General features: G+C 35.2%; 1 pseudogene; it reads right to left on the reverse strand.

The window, feature by feature from the left end:
• Positions 1–18,051: 18,051 nt before the first annotated feature.
• LOC104855341 overlaps positions 18,052–23,178 on the reverse strand; it is a 61,402-nt pseudogene continuing 56,275 nt past the window's right edge.

The raw sequence follows: 23,178 nt of genomic DNA on the forward strand, positions 1-23,178 counted from the left end.
CCGGGGATTGAACTCAGGTCCTTGTGCTTGCAAGGCAGGCCACTGAATGACTGAGCTAAATCCCTGACCCTCTGTCTCTCTTTTTTTTTGGGGGGGGGTTTTCGAGACAGGGTCTCAGTATGTAGTTGAGACTGACCTGGAACTCACTATGTAGCTCAGGTTGGTCTTGAACTCACAGCGATCCTCCTGCCTCAGCCTCCCGAGTGCTCGGATTACAGGCAAGCTCCACCACACCTGGCCTTTTTTACATTTCTTGATGGCAGCCATTCTTTGTGGGGTGAGGTGGAATCTCAGTGTTGTTTTCATCTGCAAACATTTCTTTCACATTGACATTGTCTCAGTTTTTTAAGACTAAGTATTTCTAATGAAAAAAATCAAATAAATATGTATAATTGTCCCTACTATATATTTCTATTGTGTCAGTATAGAAAATATTAGAAATAAATTTTAGTCACAAAATATAAATTTCAAAAGGTTAGAGATCTGCTCTGATATTAGAGTTTAAAGAGAAATATCCTGCTCTAAGTTTCTAGGCCACAATTTTTTCTGTGGGTTTTTTTTTTTGAGGGGGGCAACTGGGAAGCACTCTTTTCAGGATAGTAAATAGAAGAGCCTGTAAAAAGCTATGTAAACTGGTGATTTAAAAATACCCAATTACAAGCACAATTTTGGCTTTGTTCTACGTATTAAATGCCTTAGAGATCAGTGAGTGCTTTTGTAGCATCTGTTGAAAAATAATGCTTGAGACTGTTAAAAAATAAATGCTTGAGACTTAGTGAAGAAATCGGAGCAGTCGTCTCATTGATTTTCTATGATTTGATGAGAAACAATAAGAGCAACAATATATATGCTGCTAGGATAACTTGATGGTAAACTTTATGGGGTTTGGAAAATACAACACGAGATGTCTTTGAATGTGTTTTGTGAAGCAAGATCTTAAAAGTTTTAATGGTGGAGCAAAGAGATGGTGTCACAGTGTGCTGAGCCAGGGCCAGATGTGCTTATGGAACAAATTTCCTTAATGCATGGTATATCAAAAGCAATTTTCAGAGCATAGGTCTTAGTTTCATGAAGTATCCATTTCAATTAAGATAAAACCAGAGTCAGATTTGGCAAAGATACAGTAAGCTAGATTCAGTAAATTCTTGTCATAGTGGGGGTACTACCCCCAGAATACTTGAATTGACTTTTATTTATCAAGAATTTTACATTCTTTGCCAATTATGCCTTTGGCTTGTTTGTTTGTTTGTTTGTTTGTTTGTTTATTTATTTATTTATTTATTTATTGGTACCAGGGATTTAACTCAGGACCTTGCACTTGCCAGGCAGACAGCGGAACCACTGAGCTAAGTCCCCAGCCCTTCTTTGTTTTTTAAATGCCATAGGTACTCCCTTTCCTGTAATTTCATCTAAAATAGGACCTAGTTCATCTCATGTTAACGGATACAAATCTGAAAATATTTGCACGTGGCATGTGAGAGACAAATGGGAAATTTTGAATTGAGGTCTTTTTCAGCCTTATTAAAAATACCTCCCTGTCATTTTATGATGAGATGACAGGTCTATATTTGAGAAAATTGGACCATGATTGTCAGTATGTAATAGACATAGACTCACCCCTAGTAGATAACTGGCAAACCATATCACATGACCTTCATGGTGGAAGGATGGAGAATTGCTTGTGCTAGGTCAATATTTACTCTCATCGGGTTTCTTGACATTGTGCAGAAACATTGGGTTATCCTGGTTTAGAAGACAATACTGATTTTAAAAACCGGTCTTATCTTTTCTTTGCTTACATTTACATTGACTAATTTTAGAAAAGATGTGCAGTGGGGTCCCAAGAAAAAGTGACTTTTGAGTAAGTATCTCGAAGAACTGAGGGCACTGCCATTTGGGCATGGAGGAGAGCAATATCCCAGGCTGGAATGTGGCAGATACATAGTTCATTAATTTAGTGTACATCGTCGTCCTGCAATGCATTATTCATTCATTCATTCATTCACTTTTCATTCTTTTCCATATGCCTTTATCATCTAATAACACTTGGACATTGATTATTCACTAGGATTTGAGTTACATAGGAGAAGCTAAGATGAAACATATAGGGCAATCATTAATTATATGAAATTTTAGACCAAAAATCAAATATAAATAAAAATATTTGAAATACGAATAGGTCACTTGCTTACTCTGTTACAACCACAACGTTTTCTGCTATTCCTGAAATCTATCAGACACAACATTATGTAATCAGGATTTTATTCTTCTTCACTCTGGCTACATTGTTATATCCCCAGGGAGCCACATGTTCTTCTTTATCATCATTATTTTACACTTTACGCTTGATATTTAACATAGTACAGTATAGTTTATTTTCTCTTTTGTCTGTCTCATTACAATATAAATTCCATCAGGATGATTTTTTTTCTGTTTTTTTAATTTCTTTTTTTCCAATATCTAAACAGTTCTCAACTTATGATAGATGCTTTATAAGTACTTGTGGATAAGTGGGTAACTGTATTACGTGAAACATGCAAAGTGCAGAGCGGTGTGCTGCACAAGGAGCTGTAGACTTCTGATAGAGAAGACAACGACAGTCGCAATAACCCCGAAATATGGTGGGGACATGGACTCTAGTGGATGGAAAGAGTGGGTGAAGAGATCATAAGTTTCCCAGATGCACATCAAACAAGACACAGTCTGGGAGCCATAAATTGATGTAGTTTACTCAATTAGAGTCAAATATTTAAGAATCCGGGAAAATGTCTTCATAGTTTAGAAAAATACTGTGGCGAACCCAATTACCTGGTTAAGCAATTCAGACTTGAGGTGTCAAATAAAGTGATGCCTAATAATAACAGCATGACTTACACTCTGGAATTGTGTAATACTGTAAGGCTAACAACAGATAAAACTAGATATGCATGACTTCAAAGTTAGAATAGGATGAGGCTGTACTGAGGGGATAAGAGGACAGACAAAATTATATACTTCATAAACAGCTGTGTCTTCCAGATCTGTGTTTTTCTTAAATATATATATTGTAGAAATAATCAATCAATATGACTTAAGTATCACAAAATTAAAGTCATCATTGTCAGTCAGCTTATCAAATATAAACATGCCCTTGTAGGTATATGTTTGGATTTCCCCCTTTAGTTTATAAATACAATACCATTAAAAATAGGATTGCAGTTGTGCATAATATTTTGCAATTAAATTTACCATATTGGCACTATTCCATATTCATATGGGCTAAAATTTTCCATTTATATTTCATTGTGGAGATATGTCATAATTATTTCAACCACTTGAGCTTAAGTAGATATTGATTTATTGTATTGTTTTATTTAAAGGCAACAAATATTTGCCATTAAAGAGATCTTCAAATATTGTTCTACTTTTATTGCAATTGCTGTTTTGTTCTTTTTTTTCCCCCATGAAGTTCATAGATGACTTAGTTCTTGAAAGGCAGCCTTTATTTTATTTTTTTTTATCCAATTTGTAAATCCTAACAATGTTGAATAAAACTGAAAACCAAATTCTGTGTTGCAATAATCTATTGTCATGTAATTCCCCATCCTCAAATTTAGGGCCTTAAGGAATGATGTGTTATTTCTTTCTGATTCTGTGGGTTGACTGGACATTGGTGGATGTTGCTTAATTGGGATACTTTATGATGTTGCAAAGATGGATCCTGGGCCTAGCATCACCTGATGGTTCTGCTGGTGTCTGAGGTGTTTCATTCATGGTCAGGTACCTCGACGTTCCTTGCTCTCACATGACTCATTTCTCTTCAAATAGTTTGGCCTTAAAGAATGACAGTGTTTTTACTCCAGCTAGTTTCAAAATATGGGAAACAGAGGTCATTTAGGCAGTGAAGCACTCTGGCCAGATTTAGTACAGGATTACAGTCCACCATTTTCTTTTGGTCAAAATAGTCACATTTTCAAAAAGGCAGAGTACAGTTCTTGATGAAGGAGAGGCAAACTAACATTGTCTAAGAACATGTGTGGTGGGAGATGTTATAGTGATTTTTTTGAAAAATGCCATCTGTCATATTATGTTGCATGTGTTGTCTCTTAGAAGTATAGTTTCCATTGCATTCTATGACAAACAGCCATATGTGATGTCCAACTGCTTCATAGTTGCAAAATGAACCCGACACCAACAGTTTGCCCTGTCACTATATTGCTTATGCTCAAGTTTATCCACAGTTTCTCTCTATGTATAAGCAATGCCAGGTAGTAAGCATGATGATGCTTTCCATGAATGTTAAGTACCTACTATGTGTCTAGTCCTTGGGTCTACATGCTCACAATGTCTATAATCTAAAACATGAAGTAGGAAAAACAAATCTAAATGGGAAAGTGTTGAAGACATGATGGGAGAAGGCATTTCAGGGTTTGGGGGGAAATGGGACTGGTCCCCAGAATCTAATAGTGGAAACAACAGAAGTGGAGTTTGGGAATAAATTAGAGTTGCCCAATGGTAAAAGTGTGGCAAGGCATTGAGAGGGAGAAAAGCATGGAGACCATAGACAGATGTTCAGAGGAGACATAAGCAACTTTGCATTTTATAAAAAACAAAATACTATAGCAATGGCAAGGGGAATATGTTGAGGGTGTGTGGGTATAAGGTTAGCGGCAATAGATAATATTAGATTCTTACTGAGAAATAATGACCCACATTAAAAATAAACTGAGATGTAAGGTCAAATAGAAAAAGGTTTAAAATGAAGAGTATATGAGATTCTTTCACTGGTTGCTTGAGTGTTAGGGTGGTACAGAACTGGTGAGCCTAAAAGGACTCAAAGGTCTCTGGCGACGTCACTACTAGCTAGAAAATGCTATTATGAAATAAAGGAGCACAAGAGGAAGAGCAAGGTTGAAAGCATGTGTGTCTGAGACATCACTGCAAAGGCCAAGTGGGGACAGTTTTAGTTCCATCAAGATTCTTAAGCTAGAAGTGTGCATGCAAGACTCAACAGAATGTGTGAGCTTAGTTAGCTCATGAAGTGGGTGATGATCCTGAAGAAGACTGAGCCGTAAAGACAGAGAGCCAGGAAGAGAACCAAGGAAGGCTATAACAGGGAGTCAGGATGGACTAAGTTGAAGATTGGAAAAGCAAGCAGGGTAAAAGTTCTGGAGAGGTCAGGCAAACTATAAACATAGTCCATTCCATGGGAGTGTTGAGGAATCACCAGTTCCTTTGCCAGAACCTGTTCAGTGTAGTTACGTTAGCCAAGCCCATCAGCTTTAGGTCCAAAGTGTGAGGGTAAGGTGAGATGGGAGAAGCTATTGCTAAACCATTCGGTTATTTTCAATATTTACTTATATGTTTTAGGATACCGCAGGATACTAAGTGGCATTATTTTCATATTTGAATGGAGTTTGCTGGTACACACCTTTAATGGTGTGGTATTTCCTGATTACTATGTCTCTCTAAAGGTTTATGTGGCTCGATTTGTGACCAGTTTGTCCTCCCATATGCTATCTTAGCATCTAGGGGAAGTTAACTTGTGGTTCTTTCTCAAAATACAAACTTTCTTGTTTTTTTGTAGCATCTTGTCATGAATAATAATATGTTGAGAAGGGATAGGGAGGGTTGTAATAGCAAAGAATATACATTTGGAGGATGAATATGGGATTGCGTGTTGCACTGGAGCATTTAGAAAATAACTTGAATTTATTTAAGCTGTGTAATTTTTTTGTTTGTAAATTGCAATGGCAATTTACAGCAGGCAACAAGAAAAGGAAATAGTCTTCTTTAGCACATACTATGTTTTCACATATATATATTATCTGATTGTATAGTCACAAATGTCCTTTAAGTAGATATTATTGTCTCTACTTACACATGGGAATATTGAAGACTGAAAGATTCAATTATTTGTGAGGATTGAACAATCCTAACTAAAAAGACAGATTTGGGTGGAAAAAATTTTGAAAAACCCTAATCTTGCAATTTTTGGGCCAACCTTGTTCCTATCAACATATGACACATATCTGTAGTCTTGAATTTTGTGTCCTAGTGTCTTAGATTAGAGCTGAAAGTACTCTATTATTTGATTTATTCCTATCATGCATTTCATGTATTAGTCAGGGTTCTTTCGGTTGTCAATAAAAATTAAAAATCAAATAGGCTTAAAAAAAAAGGGCAATTTGTTGACCAACATAGCCGAAAGGTCTGGATACTAGAATTCAGACATAATTGGTTCTGAAGGTCTTAAGAAAGATTAAAAAAGGTCTTATTATGATTATCTCTTTCATGATACTGGCCTTTTTCTTAGGCAGTTTTTCCCTATGTAGTGGAAAATCTCTCCAATACTTCCTGGCATTGTTTTGAATGGTCAGTTTCAGTCAAATGCCCATCCTTGAACTGATCGCTGGGATGGTGGAGGTGTACTGACCCATTGGCCAGGCCTAAGTCTCTACTTGTTTGTCTGTTGAACCTTGGCTTCCCCTAAATCATGGCAATTAGAAATGGGGAAGGTTACTTCTGTATGAGAAACTCAGGATGCTATTAGAAAAGGTAGGAAAGGGAATACTGGGGAGTTACAAACAGCAGATGTCCACTACTCATTCTCAGATTATTGTCCTACTGGGCTTCTTCTCCAGTCAGTAATGTAGATGTGATGATGAAATGATTTTTTCACTAGTAGTTCCTTTCCACCTATCCTTCCAAAGACATTCTTTCAAAAGTTTTCTCTGTCTTTATATTCAAGAATCATTGAGGAAACTACTCATTTTTCCTGAAGCATATGTCAATACGTATATGCTTTATAATCTATATCTTCTATGCACTTTACAAATTTAAACATTTTGACATTTATTCAACAGCTGGGAATACAACTTATTTTATTTATGTAAATATTCAAAACCTATAGAACAGGAATCCGTATGCAGAATGGCTTAGTATTTAACTGTAAGATGATTACCATAACCCCCTTTCAGGCCACCCACTTAAAGGCTAAATTTGGGAAAGGCATTTAATAAAATTTTTATGATCCTATTGACCCCATCAATAATTTGAGCCCATCAAACAGAATATGCCTATCAGCTCTCCATGAGGAGACCAAGAAAAACTCCTAGTGCGACCACGGACTGCATTAAAATACTCACTCATTCATGCTGTGTGTTGGTAAGGGTTTTGGAGACCACTCCTGTGATGTTCCATCTCCATGATTTGTGAGTGAAGTTTAGATGCTTACCTTTTCTCCTGACTGCAGTCTCACTTCTCTTCTTCCCTTATGTTTCATTTCTGGCATCTAATCATTTATTCCTTTTTCCTTCTTATTCTGTTTTGCCCTGGAGTCACTCTTGCCTCTCTCTCTCTCTCTCTCTCTCTCTCTCTCTCTCACATCTATATATATACACACATATATACAACTGAGAATTGAACACAGGACCTTGGCACTTGTGAGGCAGGTGGCAGAACCACTGAGCTAAATCCCAGGCCCTTGAATTTCTCTTATTATTTCTCCACCTCTTGAGCTAGTATCGTAATTAATTTAATCATCTACACAGTTTCTAACAATGCTTGAGAGACACATAGGAATAAAGATAACTGTAACATTTATCTTCTTTCTTGGTCCAGGATATATGGTTATCACTGTGAGTCAAAGAAAAACAAGCCTTGGTAATCCTCTTTCTAGAACAAAATATAAATAAAATAACCAAATTAATGTAGAAACTCTCATAAACATATATTTAATCTTTCTCTATCCTGCAGTAAATATGAGAAAATTTTTCTTTCAATGAGACATTTTCAAGGGTTGTAAGAAAAATCCCCATTCCTATAAAAATGTTCCCCTAAATAATTTTAATACTTTATGGATTTTAATGTAATTTGCTATATAATAAACCTTTATTTGCTAATACTAAAATTGAACTGAAAAATTAAATCTTGTATTTTAGGAAATGAGTTATAAGTTTTTTTTCTATTGTATTCAATTATTAGTAAAACATAGAATTCATCCCCAATCTGTCCTGATCAGCTTTTGACCTTTTTTCTTATTTAATTCCTATAAAACCACTGAACTATATAAATAGAAATGAGAAAATTATTTCATGTTTAAATTTCCATCTAAAGCAATTGGATTTAAAAATTTTTAAAGCAATTAAAATTTGTTGTAAAAGCAGTTTTAATTTTATTACAGCGTATTATTGAAATTATCTAATTTGATTTTTCATTATTATTGTTATCTCTATATTGTAAATTGCTATGTTTCATAAATTGCTGTCTTTTCCTGTTCTTTTACAGTAAGGAGCAGAGAAGATGGATGAAGCGGGGTAACAGTGCTTTGATGCCTTAGTGATATTTTTATTCTAAAATGAAAGCAACTTGTTTTGTGTATGGGATATTTAACCTTTCCCGACAGACTAGAAAGCTTATAAAGAGATTTTCCTATATTCTGTGTATGATGCCTGGTATTGCAATGCCACAGAAAGCCAAATCTTCTGGATATAGTGGGAGAGATGACAATGCAGAAATAGAATGCTTGATCAACAAAGTTTATAGTCTGGTTGGGGTGGCAGTAAATGTTACTTTGTATTTTTTTATCCTCCTTTGAGAAAATCTTGGCTAGAGAAGGGTAAGAGCAAAATAAGATAGAATAAAACTCCATCCTGCTTTGGTTTTATAGTTGAAAAAATGGACTATTTTAAAGTTTTTCTCTTCATTTTCACTTAATATCGTCATCATTTAATGAGCCCTCAATCTTTTCCAGCACCCCTGCCTCTCACAGTTGAGAATGGTGAAGACAAGATTAAATATCCTAAAATATGACAATCATATTATGTTTAAAGTATAAGAACAGCATACATTTTTCTACACTTTGAAAAGGTGGACTTGCATTATATGTACTTAATTCACATGTAAATGTTGCTCAGAACATGACACATATTTTCACAGTACTATATCAAATAAAGAGGTCACTAAAAAAAAGCATATTTTTGTATTAGTGTTTTACAAATGACTCAGAATCCTATGACAATCTCAGTGGACACATAACCATATCTAAAAATATTTAGAGGTGTCCAAGATCTGCACAACCACATGAGACAGGATGCTACAACTTTGAAATTAATGCAATTGAAAAGTTCAAGTAGAGGCTCCAACTCGATACAGGGCATAACACTCACAAAGGATAAGTGATTCTTAGAAGCACCCTATTTCAGATTTCTGCTGAAAGTGACACAAATTTTTACCTAAATTTAGAGGCTTTTTAAATTTCTTTCTAGGAATTTTTCAGTATTACACAACTGTTTCTGAACCAACCAAAGACTCTCATGTTTTACAAGGGCTTTTATGTACTTAGAGACATTTTTAAAAATTGAGCATATTCACGTAAAATTAATATAAACATCAACTTGGATAAAATGAGTTCTCTCAGTTTTCCATTAAAAATACTGGTCCAAAATATAAACAAATCTATAATTCAAACACCACCAGATCTGATATAAATTTGTGTTGCTGATACATCTCTTGTTCTGCCTTTATGGCCAAAATTTCCCCTAGTGGCCTGAAAAAACTAATGATAGTAAACCTTCCTAGATAGCCTGTCCTGTAATCAGGGATTTAAACACAGGCAGAATCATTCTGAATCTCTAGTAATTAATTATCATCACTTGTCTCATTGACAGCTGGGGGCCACATTTAGCCAACCAGCTGCTCTGCCTTGTACAATGCTATATTTGTTCTAACCCCCTTGGGTGATTCTTGCTGTATGCAAAACAGCAGCAGTTGTAGTTCCATTTGCTTCTACATAGATGCTTTATGACTTGTGTGTCAAGACTATGGCAACCCTTCAGGACCAAAGAATGCCTGGTAAATACCGTGAGATTACTCTGTGGATGTGAGCAGAGAGAACAGGAAATTATTCAATCACAAGTGGAAGTTAAAGAGAACAGTCAGCAAAATAACATTAAAGTGTGAAGTGTTCCAAGTCTTATTTAATTATTTTGCTTATTAGGAGTTTAATGTGGAGAGTTTAGGTGAGAGTTCAAACCCCGACCAAGAACCCCTGGGAATGTTCATGTCCAGCTACCGAAAGTAGTTTGGTACATGTCTTATCAGGCAGTGAAAAACATAATTATCAGAGCCTCGTCTGTCACTAGATCTTATTGATCTGTGACTTAACAGATACTCTACATGTAATATCCGGGGTCCTTATCTGTTTCTTTAAATATAAGTAGCACACTCTTTTATAATACATCAAAACAAATCTGAGTATTGTAGGAAAATTCCACATTTGATTGGTTACTCAAAATTTTTGATACTTAAGATGCAAAGGTCTAACATATAATCTGAAAAGAAATTCAGGCATGTGGATGCTTGCTTTTTTTCCTAAATTTCTCTTTGGTGTTTTAAACTTGAGTGTATGAAGTGATTTGAAATGTTTCGCATGATTCGGAGATACTACTTTCCTATTTCTTGGGTGCCTCTCAATTTCTCGTTTATGTCTTTGCCCGGCCCCTATTGTTCTAGGAGTTGTTCCTCATGAATTTGGATTTATTCAAATGAATGCAGGACAGGGGTTGGCAAATAGTTTAAGGGAACAATACTGAGTACACACCCATTCTATTACTTTAAAAAAATATATTAACTTGGGCTGATTCATCAGAGGCAAGATCCAGTACTGTTTTTTCTGGGGCCCCTGAGCTGTTGCTTGTTTCTTTTGGAAATGATTGCCATCATGGATGACAGCATTTATTAAAGCTCAATCCATAACAATTTTTAGTTATCATTTAAGCATTCTTTTGAAGTCTAATAATGTAATTATACATTAGGACCTGTAATCATAATAAACTAGGAACGTGTAGATTTCCCTGTGTTTCTGTTTATTAATTAGGTAGCTATAAACCCAGTTTTAAGCTTGTATTTCTTAAGTTAGATTCACAATATTGAATTGGAGTACTAGGATTTTAACTGGAAAAAGACATTGTCATGATGTGCAAATCCTAGTAGATATCAAATTTCTGCTTCTCTTTTAGTATGTCTTTTGCTAGTTTCAAACTGACATTCCTTTGACATGAATTTGAAAGTATTTCCAAGCTTTGTAAAATTCACATCAACATCTGTTAACCTCTATAAAAGTTTATAGTTACATGGAAATTTGAAATGTAAATCAGATATCATTTTCTGTTACAACTTTCAATTAAAAAGAAATAGGTAGATTTTTAAAAGAATCAAAACTAGCATAAGAAGACCCACATAAATACCTTTGTGCTCAGATTGTAGATTCATGGCAGCTGATGTCATTTTCTCTTTTGATGTCATTTTATATCTTTCTATGCCATGGAGAACATGAACCTGCTCTAGAACGCTTTTGCTGATAGGAAAAATTAAAAACTTGGTAATATAGAGTAATCCTTATCTTAGTCTGGATTTTATTAGATCATACTGGTGTTTCTTTTTTTTTTTTTTTTTTTTTTTGCTGTTTCTTAAAGAAAGTTGGAACCTAGCTCTTACCTGTAAAAATTTATGTGAAAATTCTCCACTGAAGGAGAACAATTTCTCTCACCTACAACAAGGTAGAATTCAGTAATGGTGACAGGGTTAATAAAAAGCCTTTACACATTATTAAGAGCTCTACAGATCTACCTTGCAAATAATAGACATGTAATACTGGCCTTGAGGTGAGCGAAGGTACAGAAGGAAAACTCCCCAATAAAATAATAGTGAGAAACTTGACCATATCTTCTTATCTTCTTTACTATACACAGGTAGTTTTTTAATCTAATGATACCCCACTTGCATTTACTGCTAGCTTTAGGTTCTTTTCTTCCTTTTAACTAATCAAATGTATTGGGAAGTTAGTGTTCAGACAATATGGCAAACTTATGGAAATTTACTAGTATCTCTCAGAGTATTTTGAATTTAATAATAGAAGGTACTAGAATGTGTACCATTTAAAGTCAAATGACTATAATAAGATGTGATGTTATACTTTTTCCTTTTCTGTTTTTATAATTAAACTTATCCCCAAATCTATTTTTTCACTTTTATTGGTGCACCTGGAACTCAGTTATTAGGTAGAAGGGTATATTTGTTATATGTTGACTCTAATTATTATGATATACGGGTGGACTTTGGTGTTATGGAATTATAGCTTTATAATTACCTTCATGTTAGGAAATGTTTCCTCATCTGAAAATAGTTATAACAATATTTATATTTTATAGTTGGCAAGTATTAAGATGTGATGTATGGAAATAATTTCAACTCACTGTCTAAATGCATAAGAAATGGGAGCTATTATCAGCTAACTTTCAGTGGCTTTCTGGTAGAGGTGATCAAGTAATTTATCATCCAATCCAGGAAAGTCTTGAGAATCAAAGCAGAAGCTATTCATAATTACACCAGGAGAACAGTCATAAACTGGAAGTCTGGGCAAACTGAGAACTATAGTCACATTGTTGAGACATCCTTCGTATATATAGGCCAGGGAACATTAAGAAAAATATACTCCTAAGTGAAATAAATAAGCCACACATGTGTAAATACCACATAGTTTCTCTGGTGTAAAAAACTGTAATAGTACATAATATCCTAATGATATAATTGACAATGTAAAATAGGAAGAAAAGGGCTAAAGGTGTAGGGAAAGTGGGAAGGGTAGGGGAAAGGTAACAAGGGAAAAATATAAGAAAATGAAAAAATGGAAATAAAGTGTTTGTAAATGGGGAGGGGTGAAGGGTGTGAAGGTAGGGCAGGGACAAGGGGAAAAAAATGAAAACCAAGACCTGTCACGTAAATGTACAAGATCCCAATGACAAATGTAACTGTACCGTATACCTAAAATGTACCAATAAACTCAATGAGAGAAAAAAAGAAAAATAATACATAAGCCTTTGTTGTAATGAAAACATTGCAATTTGACATTTTTCTCCATTTCACGGTTTGTGCTATTACATGAATTTTAAGATATTAATTAAGAAGAAGGAATTATTTCGGTGATGTGGAGTAGAGAATCTCTGTGATAGGACAGAGCAGCCTTACATGAAAAAGACCAAGCTAAAATATGGACCAACCGCTTAAATTTCCATGGAAAGAAGCCAAGTTTTGGGAGAGACTAAATACCACAGATAAATCTACAAAATTAACCAAAGGGCAATCAGAGGTACAGTAGTACCCTCTTATCCATGGTTTTGTTTACAATAGGTTCAGTTTCCAGATAGCATTGGGATTGTGGAAATATGAAATGGGAAATTCCAGAAACAATCCATACATTTTAAGCTGCACACTGTTCTTTTTTTTTTTCTCATTGAGTTTATTGGTACATTTTAGGTATACAGCACAGTTACATTCATCATTGGGATCTTGTGCCTTTACACGACAGGTCTTGGTTCTCATTTGTTTCCCCTAACCCCTGCACACTGTTCTAAATAGCACGGCTGAAACCTCAGGCCATTCTGCTTTCACTTTCGAAGGACGAGAATTGTTTTTTTGTCGTGTATCCACACTGTACAAAGCACACACCCATTAGTCATTTAGCCATCTCCATTATCGGATTAGCTGTCATTTTATCGCAGTGTTTCCTTTGAAATGACCCTTATTTTACATAATGGTGGTCCCAATATTCTGAAGTAGAGGATGCCAGCTATTTTATTGCAATATATTGTTGTAATTGTTCCATCTTCATGTTTACTGTTGCTAATCTTTGTCTAATTTATAAATTAAACTTTTTCATAGTTATGTATATGTAAGGATAACATAGATTATATGGGGCTGAGCACTGTCTGTAGGCTCAGTTATCCACTGGGAGGCTTGAACTATATCTCCTTTAGGTAATAAGGGTCTATTGCAAAGTTTGGTGTTGTCATTTAGCAACATTCAGGTTCATCATGGAAATGGAAAGCTGGTTTTATCATATCTAAATATTCCCTCTAATGGATCACTGAGTTGAATCTTTCCATATTGACTAGGGGAAATCTTGTACTAGTCAATACTGTGTTCTATTCCCTGATTTCAAATGTGAAGCTCAACTGAGATGTATGAGAGATGGTGTTTTTCAAACATTATGATATATGATTATGTTTGGCCCCAAAGAATTTATACTCACAATAAGTCTGAGCATAAATTCATTTATTTTAAATGAATAATACAATTTTTATATAGAGAGGGAAAACTAAAAAGAAAGATATGACAAATTAAGGAACTGGGCACTATAGTATAGCTTAGACAACTCCAAGGGAATAAAAGCAAACAAAGGGATCAGAAAAGCACAGTACATATTTCAGGATAATAACAGTTGACATTTATTTACTGCTGGTTATGCTGAATGACAAAATGCATCATGTGCACTATTTAACATCTGTAGTTTCATATAACATAAAGCCATTATTCCAACTTTCAGTAGGAAAAAAGATACAGAAAGGGTAAATGTATATTCTTAACCCATTATTTCATTCCTTTTACTTTGTTCACAGATACCTAGTCTATAACAACAGCAACAGAAAAAGCAAAATTTAAGGTGGCTTCCAGAATAAGATAAAATATACCACAGTAAAAATAAATTTAAAAGAAAGCATATGGGGCAAGGTAATCATATGTTAGGAAAATAGGGGGAGCCACAGAAAAAGAGGGTGCATAATGTGAGCAATAAAATAAGCACATTTGCCAAAAATGGGCCACATTAACAATGAACATAAAAGAGGAAGTATAGTAAATTACAAGACCCATGGGGTTCATAATGTAAAAATAAAGCATAAAGCAACTTTTGGGAAAAATCTATTGCCACTAATACTGAGACCAGAGAAAATTTTGTGTAAGTTTAAAGTAATAACTATACCACTCACATTTAATTTAGTACTTTGCTTCCATTTAATCTTCATAGATAACTTAATAGTTACTCTAATTAATCCTGAAGTTGGGAAAATTAGAGCCCAGGCACATTATGTGAATTGTTTGTGGTTGAACAGTTAGGAAGTAGCAGACCTAGGATTCCAATCTGTATCTAATCTTTATCCAATCTATCTAGGTCCTAAGCCAGTGTCCTTACACTAAATTGCATACAGTTTTAGAAAGTTCCCATATGAAGTGACAAGGAATTTTTCATGTTTTCGCCGCCTTCAAGAGAATATAATGAAATCATTTCAGATAGAATTATGCAACAGCAATCCTAGTGGCTTTGTGTACTTCAGTTTCTTTATAAAAATAAGGGTAATGATAGAGTCTGCCTTATGAGGTTGGTGTAAACGTTTAAAACAGTATCTGGCACTCAGTAAGTGCTTAATAAATATTATAACTAGCCTAACCCACTGTGGGTGCCTACTAATAGGTCACCTGGCATAAGTGTTGCAGGTGTTGAACACTGGAAGGGGGGCAGCAGTGGCTAAAATACTCTGGATGAAGTGGTCAGTTTAGTTAAGTGATGGATGGAGTTACATGAGGAATTCTCTGTAGTGTTAGTGTTAGTGTGTTGAGCATATAGAAAAAGAAAAGATTCTACCAAGTAGCCTTGAGCCAGGGTACAAAGAGATAGGTAATTTTTTTCTCTCTTAAAAATCTGCCAAGTTAGCTTTTAAGCATTCTTAGCTCCCAAGTTTAATCATCTGTAGATGGGATATTGCCCTTTTGGAAGGTTGGCATGAGTAATAAATATGAAGCCTTATATGCTAAGAATAGCAGCAAGAATAAAAATGTAATTCTTGTGTTTAATTCTTCATAAGTGATGTCTTTAAAATATAGTTTATTGGGTTTTTTTTTGGCATTGCTGTGCTGTGAATGAAGGGCAGGCATGGGGTAAAGACTACTTAATCCACTGGACATCTGGTTGTGGCTGAAGTGGCCGTACCCCCGGGCTGCTTCTTGGGGCTCATTCACATTGCATGGTGACCTCAACAGCCGGCAGAGACCAAGAGCCACGTCCATCATTGGCCTTCCTGAACTCCATGAACCTGGACAAAGAGGTGCTATATCTGCTTGTACATCTGGATGAAGGACATTTAGTTGCCTGTGTATAAAGAGCTCCACGGAGCTGCTGGTGTGTTTTTTATGTATCCCAGTGTTGTTTGCCCACAACAGTTTCCCCAGGTGAGCTTTCCTCAGGTGAGCAGTGGGCAGGGCAGGGACAGGTATATGTCAGGTGAACATCCAATTCTCTTTTTCCATACAATAAGTAGCTCTGTTTGTGACTGATGTTCCCATCCAAGTGGCAGTGTCATCAGAGACAGACTGCAAGTGAGAGCTTCACTTAAAACACAAAACAGAACTTGGTACAGAAAAGTGTGATTGGATTTGAAATTCATCTCAGTCTTACATTGGATAATGGGAGAAAAACAAGAGCTGTTGGTTTCTCAAACTAAAAATGTCAATGTTGCAAAGTTTTGAATGGATGTAAAAAATAGTCCAAGGTTTTTTGTTTTGCTTTTTGTTAACAGCTTTATTGAAATGTAATTGACATACAATAAACTGCACATATTTAAAGCATATAACTTGACGAGTGTGATGTGTGTATATAACTGCAAAATCAGTACCACAATGAAAAGAGTGAACATATGGAAGTTTGGTCCTGCTCCCTCAAATCCTCCTGCCCCCTTGATGCTCACCCCTCCTTGGCCAACATTGATCTGCTTTCTATCACTATGGGTTAGTTTGCCACTCCTAAAACAGTAGTTAGCAAACTATAAAGCCTGTGGGCCAACAGTCTGTTTTTATAAATAAAGTTTTATTGGAACACAGCCATACTCATTCATTGCACTGTAATGCCAGAGTCAAATCTTTGTAACTGAAACATAACAGCCTCCAAATATTTACTAGCAGAGCCTTTACAGAAAAAAAAAATTGCTATGCTTCAGGGAAATGAGGAAAAAATAAGAACCAAGATATGTCATATAAAGGTACAAGATCCCAGTGATGAATATAACTGTATTGTTTACCTTAAATGTATCAATAATCTTAATGGAGAAAAAGTAAAGTTAATATAAGTAGAATCACAGGATATGTGCTCTGCTTTTTTGTCGGGGAGGCTGGGCTTCTTCCATTCAGCGTAATTCTGAGGTTCACCTATGTTATTGCATGTTATTGCAACTTACAACTTACAACTTACAACTCCTTCAGTATTATTTTTGCAATTTATTTTTATTTAATTTATTTGCTACCCTTTCTTATTACTAAGTAATAATCCATAATATGATTTGCAATTTGGAATAAAGTTGCACTGACCATTGTGTGACCATATTCTTGGTGTATTTTTAGATGAATACCTGGGAGAACAATGATTGGCTTACGTAGTAGATGTGTTTAACTTGATAAAGAATTGCTGAGTTATTTTAAGTGGTGCTTCCATTTTCCAGTAATGTATAAGCTTTCAGTCTCTTCACATCCTCACCATCCCTGGTGCAGCCAACCTTCAATTTTCAGCATTCTGCACACAACCGTGTGCACAAGTATCTCATTATAATTATAATTTATGCATTAAAGAATAGGTAGCATATTTTCAAGTGATTGTTATCTATAAATTTGTAACATGTTCAGATCTTTATTTTTATTTGACTACTTATTAATACTATGTTTTGACATCGCTTATAAGGTGTTAATATAAACTCTTTGTCAGATACACAAATTGCAAATATTTTCTTATGGCCTATAGATTATCTTTGCAATATCTTAATAGTGTCTTTTGCAAGCACAGGTTGTAAATTTTGATGAAGTCTGATTTACCAGTCCATTTTGTTGTTATTATTGTTGGCAGTACTTGAGATCCAACCTATAACTTGGAGCTGAATTCCTTTTTCTCCTTCTAAGACAGGGTCTCCCTAAGTTTTCAAAGCTGCCTTAAACTCCTCCCTTAGAATACTTGTTTGGCTTTTATTCCTTTGGGATGTAGAGTACACAAAAATGTTATCTCAGTCTACTTTTCAACAATACTATTTCATGTGTTAAAATAGAATCTTACATCCTGGCCTTTTTATTTAAGTTATCAATTACTTTTTCTATACTACAATAGTTTTATTTGTTCAAGAGCTCATATTACAAGCATTAATTCAAGCATGGGCTTTGATTCTATGAGCTCCTATCAGATATTAAGGAAGAAGCAAACTATGACCCATGTATGTGGATGAGGGCTAAAGGCACACTATTAGTCACATGGTAGTTTTTAAGCTTTTCCAGCCTAGAGTACAATAGTCACGAGTCTTTTGGGCCCTTCTGGATATCCCACGAGGTATCTGCACTTTTCTTGAATTGAGCAACCTGTTCATCATTCAGCTTCTTGTTCGCAGCACTGGTTAATTGTGGAGCATCCAGGCTGCAGGGGAGGCTCAGGAAGATTTCATTCTCAATGCTGGTCGTGCTCTTCATCACAGCTAACACTGGATGAATCCTGAATAGAGGTTTCAAGACAGATTCAACGAGGTCAGCCACACTTAAGCCAATGACCCACTTGGTGTATCCTTTTAGCTTGGTGACTTCACAGGCACTTTCAGTCACCATCATATGCCCTTCCTTCCAGTTTTCACTATCATTATCCATGCCCATTTCTGAATTCAGTTCCTGGAAACACCTGCTGCACTCACTCCACTTCACACATCCACACCTGAATCACCATGGTCTCCAAGAATCCACCCATGGCATACGCTGAGATAAAAGTCAAGTTTTTCAGCCATAGATAACACAATCCAGCAGAATGCAGATTGTTTCCACTTCCAGTCACACGGTGCTTGGGCAATCCACTTAGTTTCCAGCTGACATACGTAAGAATGTCCACTGGGTTGGAAACCACAGTGGTAATGCAATCTGGACTGTACTTGACCATCTGAGAAATAATGAACTTGAAGACATTAGTGTTTCTCTTCTCTAGACTGAGACAACTGCCCCCTCTTACTGATGGACTCAGATGTTACCACACAGTCTTAGAACTGGCGATTATAGAGTAATCTTTGTCACAACTTTAGATGTCTGAAGAAACAAGCTTCCATGCTGCTTATTCTTTATTTCTCCTTGAGTTTATCTTCCAGAATTTCCACAAGGGCAAGCTTGTCAGCCAGAGACGTTCCCAGGATGCTTATAGCACATACCACTCCAACTTGTCCAGCACCTATTCCAGTGATCTTGCTTGGCACCCCTGCCTCTTCCCCAGCTCGTACAATGAGTTTTCCTTAAGGGTTGCCTTCACACCCGTGAAGAAGGCCCCAGCAAATTCTACGACAGCTATGTGGAGATGCCAGTGACTCAAATAGTCAATTATTTAAATAGATTAAATTAATAAGAAACAATCATATATAAACCTTGCATGTTTATGAGTATTGTTGCTATTTTGAAGCTCTCAGTTTCTTTGTGAAGGTTTGTGGTCTTCCTAGTGTCAATTCCTTCTGCCTGAAAAACTACATCATAATTACATAAGATGAGGGTGCTGACTGTCTTTCAGCTTCTATGTTTGACTTAGTTCATTTGTGTTGCTACAACAATGCTGGAAACTGGGTAATTCATAAAGAACATAAACATTTCTCAAAGTTCTGGAGCCTGGAAAGCTCAAGATTAATTCCTGAGTAAGTTCATTGTCATATGAGGGTCTGATTTTTGCTTCACCAAACCTTTATTACTGCTTGTCTTTTTCAGAATAGTTATCCTGACAGGTGTGAGTTGACAGAAAACAGCTTCTCTATACCTGTTGGTCATATGTGTATCATTTTTGATTAATATTTATTTAGATCCTTTGCCTAATCTTAAACTGAGTTACTTGTTTGCTTACTCTTGGGCTGTATGAGTCCCTTATATATATTTAATAGTAATGCATTTTTAGAAATATGATATGAAGATATTTACTCCAAATTCATAGATTCCCTTTCCATTTTGTTGATTGCTCTTTTGCTATGCAGACAAATTTTAGTTTGATGTAGTTTCATTTTTTTCCCTTTTGTTGTTTAAGCTTTTAGTGTGATAGTCAAAAAATTAATTGCTAAACAATCTCAAGAAGATTTTCCCTTTTGTTTTATTCTAGGGGACTCATAGTTTCAGTCTTATATATGTGTCTATAATTAATTTTGAGTTGAGATATATATATACATACACACATACACACACACATACATATATGACTTTAGGTACAGATCCAATTTTCTTCTTTTGTGTGTAGAGATCCTCTTTCTCAATATCATTTATTGAAGACATAATCTTTTCCTCATTGTGTTTACTTGATACCCATATCAAAAAAATAGTAGACCAGGCACATACCTGCAATCTCAGTTACTGGGGATGCTAAGAAGGCAGAATCCTAAGTTTGAGGATAGTCTGAACAACACAATGAGACTTGTTAAAAGAAGGAGCAGACCATATATACTTGGGATTATTTGTGGACTTTATTCTATTGAATTATGTGTATGGTTTATTGCAGTGCCATACTGTTTTAAATACCGTAGTATTGCAATATAATTTGAAATGAGGAATGTATGCTTCCAACTTAATTTTTTTCTCAAGATTTTGTGGCTCCATATGAATTTTCAATGTTTTTCTATTCTGTGAAATATTCTATTTGTACTTAGTGCATTGAATCTACTTATTATTTTGTGTAGCATATTAGCATTTTGTTGTGGACAAAATATCTGATACCTGCAATTTAGAGGATGAGAGACTTACTTTTGGCTCAAAGTTTGTGGTTTCAGTTCATAGTTGCTTGGCTCCAAGGCAAAAAGCAGTATGGGGGAAGGGTGTGATGGAGGGAAGGTACAATCCAGGGCGGCTAGGGAACAACAGGAAGAAAACCAGAGGGAAAGCAAAGAGATAACCCAGGTCATGCTCCCAGTAACCCACTCCCCCCAACTAGTGCCCACTCCCTAATAGTGCCTTCAGCTATGAATTCATGAGTGGATCAATATCCTGAAGAGTACTGCTCTGCTATGATCGAACCACCTTCCCAAAACCCCACATCTGAACACATGATCCTTTTGGGGGACATTTTTAATCCAATTTATACCATAACAGGTAATGTAGACATTTCAACATAAATTTTCCCAAGCCACAAACAGGATGTCTTTCCATTACTCTCCATCCTCTCTACTTTATTGAATCCTTATGATTTTCATTGTATAGTTATTTTACCTCTGGTTAAATTTATATATAAGCCTTCTCAAGCTATTAGAAATGGAATTGATTTCTTTTTGAATAGGGTTATTTTTGATGTAAATATGAAACTGATATCTGTATGTTAGTTTACTAAATTCAACTTTACTGAATATGCCAACATTTATGCATTTTATTTTATTTATTATTATTATTATTATTATTATTATTATTATTTTGGTACCGGGGATTGAACTCGGGTCCTTGTGCTTGCAAGGCAGGCCACTGAACTGCTGAGCTAAATCCCCAGCCCCTTATGCATTTTATTTTTAATGCTAATATTTTTATGGTGTTATAAATATTGTACTTTGTTGCTAAAAGTAGTTCGCTCCTTTCATTGTTGATTTTACAATTTGTTAGGTGAGCTCAGAACAGTGCATAGTCTGGGGCTAATGGTTTGCTAACTACATGGTCAAAATCTTTTATTTTGGGGCACCTAACCTTTTAAGTTCTTTATATATTCTAGATATTCCTCTGAGGAATAGCTGGCAAACTGTTTCCCATTCTGTAGGTAGTGTCCACTGTATTGGTTTTGTTTTTTTTTTTTTTTTTTTTTTTTTTTTTTTTTTGGAAGCTGTTTTAATTTAGTATAATCCCATTTGTTGATTTTTCTTACCATTTCTTGTACTACCTGGATTCTATTCAAAAAGCCTTTGCCTACACATATGTCTTCAAGAATTAGCTATTTTATCTGCTGGCAGATTAAGTGTTTCTGTTTTAACATTTAGAGTTTTGATTAATTTTGATTTTAATTTAGTACATGGTGATATGTGGGTCTAGATTAATGGTGGTGACCTATGGCACACAGGACCCTCTCTGTCGGCCTGCAAGCCAAGTTACCCCAACAGCCAACCATCGGTTAACAGTTGTTTTTTCTAAATTAAAACCTCAGTGTTCAGGTTTGATTTCTGTGATAAATAAGTGGATTTTGGGTTGTAGTTTGGGCACTTGGTCTCTAAACATTTACCTTCAATGATCTAGATGAAAAGATCTTCCTCATTGTTTCACCTAGTGCTTTATTGCTTTTCTTTGCTTTGTTTTTTTTTTTTTTGTGATGATTTTTTTCTGTGACTTGGGTATTTTTCTCATTGAATCCAATAATTAGTGCTGAATACATTTGAGTCACCACTTGCAAATCTCAGAGTTCTTTCTGTATAATTTTCTTCTCTCTGGTATATTGTGAACTCCCTCATTTCTTGCGTCCATTTCCCCAACTCAGAGAGTCCTGTATTTGGCTGTGGTTTCCTTTCTCTTTGTTTCTTCCTATAGTTTGTCAAAGTCTGAGGGCTCACTTTCTTTATTTTTTTCTGTTTTGGGGGTTATCACTAATCTTTTGCTACCTGAAGTCTAGTGTTTTTGATGGAATTCTTTGATATACTTTGAGTGGATTTATCATTTCAAGTAGAAAGGTAAATCCAGTCTCTGTTGCTTTATTTTGGGCTAGATTTATAATTTTTGTACAAATTTTGTCATTACCAGTCACTCTCAAGATTTTCAGTATATCGTTATTAAAAAGCCTTTATCAGAATTACATCTAATCACTTTAAACATTAAATTTTCTGTTGAAAATCATGTTGGCCAATGAAAGCTGAAGATTCTCATTAAATATTTGAAAATATTTTATTTGAACATGTGAGTATTAGTCACATTTAACAATAATGTTTTCTAATACTTTACATTTTATGCTTATAGTTACATTACAAAATAATGAATTTTAAACTGTAGTCATTTAGATTTCTCTAAATCTCCATTTTCCTTGGTGAGTTATACAAGTATATTACAAAATTTATTTGTTTGATGACATAAAAAATGTTCAGAAGTGCTGACTTACAAAATCTGATTAAAACATCAATCTGTCCCTTCCCACAATGTCACCAAAATCCAATTTCACAGATAATTTGGTGATATTTTAAGACCTCCTGACAACTATTCAGACTTCCTCAGTTAGAGCTTTCTGCTCTATTGATGAGTAGGGCTGCAGGCAATCCTTCACAAAACTGTCTCTTTGGCTGAACGTTTAGAAGGTCCTCCATGGTAGTGAGTTTGAAACATCAAGAATACACTTGCATAAAAGCAAGACTGGGTTCTGTTGATATTGCTTAGAGCTAA

Source organism: Fukomys damarensis, unplaced genomic scaffold (assembly GCF_012274545.1).
Source record: "Fukomys damarensis isolate Sample0158 unplaced genomic scaffold, DMR_v1.0_HiC HiC_scaffold_9, whole genome shotgun sequence".
NCBI lineage: Eukaryota > Metazoa > Chordata > Mammalia > Rodentia > Bathyergidae > Fukomys > Fukomys damarensis.